Here is a 5,873-nt window from a genome sequence, read left to right as displayed (position 1 = left end):
TTCACAGAGGTTGAAAAAACCATCATTTGCTACGAGGAAGAGCTCGATGCTCAGCGCAGAATGATGGGGATCGACTGGAAACCAGAAATTAAGCTTCACAGAGTCGATTTGGAGCTGCAGAGACAAAGTTCTGGTAGGTCTGGATAAAGGTGCTGATGTTTTCACAACAGAGATCCGTCAACGGCCATAGTTGCTGCAGCTCCTGCTGCTGGTAAACGGGGCTGAATTGGAACTGGTTTAGCTGGTAGCTCTGATGCTACAGAGGCTAACACAAACGTGTTTATGAGCCAAGCCCACTGACTAAATATCTCGAGTTATTAGTGCTGGAAATATGGAATACAACATGTAAATTCTTCTTTTATAATGTCATACGTGATTGTGTAAATGAGAGCAGTGGATAGTATTATGAAGGAGACGCAGGATTAGCTGTTATTTTTTTATGTCAGCACAGAAGGCCTGTCACGATAACAAATTTAGCTGAGCGATTAATTGTTTGAAAGGTTATTGCCATCCATCCATTTTCTTCCGCTTCATCCGGGGTCGGATCGCGGGGGTAGCAGCTTCAGAAGGGAGGCCCAGACTTCCCTCTCCCCAGCCACTTCTTCCAGCTCCTCCAGGAATCCCAAGGCGTTCCCAGGCCAGCCGAGAGACGTAATCCCTCCAGCGTGTCCTGGATCTTCCCCGAGGTCTCCTCCCGGTGGGACGTACCCGGAACACCTCACTAGGGAGGCGTCCAGGAGGCATCCTGACCAGATGACCGAACCACCTCAACTGGCTCCTCTCGACGTGGAGGAGCAGCGGCTCTACTTTGAGTCCCTCCCAGATGACCGAGCTTCTCACCCTATCTTTAAGGGAGAGCCCAGCCACCCTGCGGATAAAATATAACATATAACCAAATTGGAAATAACTTCATTAAACCAAAAGAGTAGAGAATATGAAGTCTGTATACTATATTGCCCTTCAATAATCACTAGGTTTAGATGGAGAACATGGGCATATCGACCACCTGATGCAATAGTTCACTCCTCCCTTAAGCCCAGTTCACTACACGGTTTTTTTTTTGCCTCGATTTTCTCCTTACCACAATCTTAGGATGTGTTCATTTTAAATCAGAAGAACAATTAAAATCTTTTGACTCATTTTTATTCTCACTTCTGCCCGGATTCCTTGATGTTGTCATCGTATCTTCTGAGCCACAAAGACAAACGCTTTCCAAGTCCTTTCATAAGAACATTTATTAGACGAACAACTAATGAAGCTGACAAAACTCATAATAAAATCACAAACCAGCATCCAATTCAATATTTACCTTACTCCACAGACTTCCGCACACAAAGACAATCTTACGGGGAACCATTTCACCGACGCACCTTTCCCCAGAGACAGCATCACGGTTAACCAGTGAGCGATCTGAAGTTAAGGTTCTGGGTCCTATACTTTTAAAGGAAGGGCGTATTTCTCTTCTCTGCTGTATTCAAATTAGTGGACAGTCCTTAGCTAAGTTAATTTAAATTTAGTCGACAATGTTCCAGTAAAAACTACAAGCTAAATTATTTTAATTCAACTTTGTGTATAATGTTTCAATAGAAATGTCCTGCATAAGGGATTACGCTAATTGAGCAATGGATATAATTTAGAATAAATTTTCTTCTTTAAAACTTAATTTGATCTAATATTGAACATATGGTTATGTTTTTACAACTAGCATATTTTACATTTATTTTCTTAACAGATGTTAAACATTCTAACATTGTCGCTTGTGATTTTGTAGCCGATCATCCTGTAGCATGTTGTGTTAGAATGATCGGGTCCAGTCGTAGAACCTTGTGGCCGCTCCGATATACGGGTTTTCCTCGCCAGGGAGTTAGAACACAGATGTGACAGGTAACCAATCGGAAAGCGTGGATTCCTCTCCATGCTTTCTGAGGGGAAGACATGAGGGGAATCCCAAAGAGCTGATGGCACAACCCAGAGTGTAACGGACATCAGAGATGATGTGTAGAAACAACCTTAATGTTTATTCAACATTCCGTGCAAAGAATATCAACAAAAATGACCAAGAGAGGAGTTGGAGCGAAATTGCTACTGTAGTTGATAAACTCAGTAACTTTTCAGCTGTTTTTTTTCAATCTGATCAACTTTAAAATGTGATGTCACAAGTGAGATTAAAAACAAAACATATTGTCTTAATGTAGGTTGAGTTCTTCACTGTATGAATATATTGTAAATAAAAAATCTGAATGAAACTGTACTTCTGGATTAAAATCTTCTGAACATTTTTGCAACAGCTCCAAATTAGTGTGGAGGACACTTTACTTGATTTTCAGTTAAACTCTACAAGCTAATTTTTGATGAATCGCATGATGCCTACAGACCAGAATCTGCAGGGAAAACTAGGCTGATCCAAGAGATGGTCATCAATTAAATTATATTAATGATGTCATTTCTTGTTCCCACAGACCTCCAACAACCAAGTGTCTCCAATGAGGAGGAAGCTCCTGCCATTCAACAAGTCTGGAGCCTGGCAAGTAGGTCCAGTCAGGACCAGAAAGAAGCAGAACATCAGTGGACTGAAGAGGAACAGATGGAAACAGAACCAAAATGGATTAAAAAAGAAGAGGAGAAACCAGAATCTACACTTTTCAACCATGAGGAAATAGAATATCCACTAATGTACGTAAAAAAAGAGGAGCTAGATTCTTTGGTGCTTCAACATGAACAGCAGCCACCAGAACATTTACCAACTGGACAGGACCAGAAGGACCTCTGCAGCAGTCAGAAGGGAGAGCAGCTTGTCCAGAAGCAGTTTATTGCTTCGATTGAGACTTCTACTCTTCAGGAAGATGATATGAGTGAAGAAGAGACAAGAACAGAGCAGCTTTCCCTTCACAATTCTCCAATGGTTGAGAGCAAAAATCAGGAAGAAAGCAGCTGCTCTGTGTCAGAGAGTCAGTCTGATACTGGCACAAAGAAAAGACCTTTCAAATGTGACATTTGTGGGAGATGTTACACACAACAGTGCAACTTGAAAATCCATCACAGAACTCACACTGGTGAGAGACCTTATTCATGTCAGTTATGTGGAAAAAGTTTCTTTCAAAGTTGTAATTTAAAGGTCCACAAGAGAATTCATACAGGAGAGAAACCTTTTTTGTGCCAGATATGTGGAAAGAGTTTCTGTCAAATGAGTATTTTAAATCGTCACAAGATAATTCATACAGGTGAGAAACCTTTTTTATGCCAGATATGTGGAAAGAGATTTTCTCTAATTGGTGATTTCAGGTTGCACAAGAGAGTTCATACAGGTGAGAGGCCTTTCTCATGCCAGTCATGCGGAAAGTTTTTCTCTCAAGTTAGGTATTTAAATCGTCACAAGAAAATTCATACAGGTAAGAAGCTTTTTTCATGACAGTCTTGTGAAAAAAGCTTCTATCGAAAGGATAATTTGATCATTCACATGAAAACCCATAAAGGTCAGGTGCCGTTTTGAAGCCCAACTTTTGAAAAAAAAATCCTTTCCTTCCTTCCTTCCTTCCTCTCTCTCTCACTCTCACTCTCACACACACACACACGTACTCACTCATCCGGAGTCGGGTCACATGAGTAGCAGCTTAAGAATGGAGGCCCAGACTTCCATCTCCCCAGCCACTTGTTCAAGCTCTCTTGGAATAATTGTTTATCTGCTTTGTCGTGTTTTTTTTTTTTTTACGTAATGATTTGTGTATTTTATTTTAAATATCACAGACTACTTTTTGTCTAGAAATAAAGACTTATGAATAATACAAAGTTGTATTTCAACCAAAACACATCTGGTTAAGTTAGACAAATTATTCAATATCAGGCTTTAAGATTATGTACCGGAGCATTTAAAGCCACACCAACAGCATCATTATAAAGAGAAATGGGAGAAATGCTGTTAGATTTAAGGAGAATAAAATTAGAAATAAGTTCTTGGTTAAATTTACAAGGCAATAGCTTTGATCATCCAACTTGGGACATTAAAAAAAAAGATTTGAGGGGTTTTGGATGGATAATTGAAAACAAAATGATTTCAAATGAATAGTTTAGAAATTAGTCAAACACCAATATCAATAATGCAACTACCATGGATTCTACCAGAGCAGTAGTAGATATGTCAATAATGGAAAAGAAACAAGATAAATGTTACACCATAGATAATTATTCAGTACAGTTATATTTAAACAGTTATCAATATATTCCAATCTACACAGATGCATCAAAAATAACTAGAAAAATAGGAATGGCTTTTGTAGAACCAGAATTCAATATAAAAATAGAAAAACAAGATTATCAGTATACACAGGAGAAATGTTGGCAATATTATTAGCTTTACAATGGATAGAAGACAAAACCATAAAAAACAAATTGTTCAGATTCAAGCTCTGCATTATTAAGTTTAAAATATTCAGACAGTAGGATGGACATTTTATCTGAAATATTTCATTCATAATTCAGAATACAAAATATGGGTTTTGATGGTTATATTTGTGTGGATTCGAGCACACAAAATGGCAAAAAGACCAATTGAAAATCCTATTAGCTTTACAGTTAAAAGTAAATATGAGGTAAATTGTATTGTTTAACAAAAGCTTATGAGCAAATGGCAAAAAGATGGGATGAAGAAAAAAACAAAGTAGTAGGAGAAAGAAGAAATGGAAAGTAGGAAAGAGTGACAAGGTTGAGATTTGGATGCTTTTTGAAATAAAAAAAAAATCCTGGCAAATGTGATCACTGGAAAATATGAAACAACATAGCATGTTATACTTGAATGTCATAAATATGAAAAAGAAAAGATATATGAGGAGGGAGTTTGAAAGTATTAAGAAAAATATTAATTTATTAGATATTTTGAGGAATAATTTGGGTAAATATATACAAATAGTTATAAATTTTTTTAAAGAAAAAAATAAGTATTTCATAGAATTTGATTATAGCTAGTAGGTGTGTTTGTAAATGTATAATAAATAGACAATATATACAAGTATTTATACACTGCTCAAAAAAATAAAGGGAACACTTAAACAACACAATATAACTCCAAGTAAATCAAACTTCTGTGAAATCAAACTGTCCACTTAGGAAGCAACACTGATTGACAACGGGGACCCTCGTCGGGTCAATCAGTGTTGGTTCCTATGTGGACAGTTCCTTATATTGTGTTGTTTAAGTGTTCCCTTTATTTTTATTAGCAGTATATATGTATATGTGTGTGTGTTTGTGTTTATATGTATACAAGTATAGATAGTGTGAAGACCGTCACGAACCACGCTTGACACCAGTAGGTGGCGGTAATGCTACTAAACGTTTGTTGCCAACCGCCAGTAAAACCAAGAAGTATTTCCCTCCTTGTTCATCGCCTGTCCACACTCCAGTCCAGTTGGGGGCGGTATTGCAACATTTTCCTTGTTTGCCAACTGCCAAATAACATTAAAGAAGAAGGCGCCTGCATGGACTAAACTAGGCAACGATGTCTTCAGTTCAGCATCTCAGAGAGTTTATCAGAGAGCGACTAACTGCTGCTGCTCAAGAAATCTTCACAGAGGTTGAAAAAACCATCATTTGCTACGAGGAAGAGCTCGATGCTCAGCGCAGAATGATGGGGATCAACTGGAAACCAGAAATTAAGCTACACAGAGTCGGTTCGGAGCTGCAGAGACAAAGTTCTGGTAGGTCTGGATAAAGGTGCTGATGTTTTCATAGCACAGAGATCCGTCAGCGGCGATAGTTGCTGCAGCTCCAGCTGCTGCTGAACAGGAACTGATGTAGCTGGTAGCTCTGATGCTACAGAGGCTAGCACAAAGGTGTTTACGAGTCATTCATTAATATCTCCAGGTGTTAGTACTGGAAATTTG

At 38.3% G+C, this 5,873-nt stretch overlaps 1 protein-coding gene and 1 pseudogene across 3 annotated transcripts in view; both read left to right on the top strand.

Moving 5' to 3' along the window:
- The window catches only part of LOC103479981 (zinc finger protein 568-like), a 100,611-nt gene that overhangs the window by 82,483 nt on the left and 12,255 nt on the right, over positions 1-5,873 (top strand). The window lies entirely within an intron of this gene.
- LOC108167076 (zinc finger protein OZF-like) lies at positions 2,420-3,782 on the top strand (annotated as a pseudogene).

Source organism: Poecilia reticulata, linkage group LG17, assembly GCF_000633615.1.
Source record: "Poecilia reticulata strain Guanapo linkage group LG17, Guppy_female_1.0+MT, whole genome shotgun sequence".
In the NCBI taxonomy this organism is placed as follows: Eukaryota; Metazoa; Chordata; class Actinopteri; order Cyprinodontiformes; family Poeciliidae; genus Poecilia; species Poecilia reticulata.
This window is presented reverse-complemented; position numbering and strand designations above follow the sequence as displayed.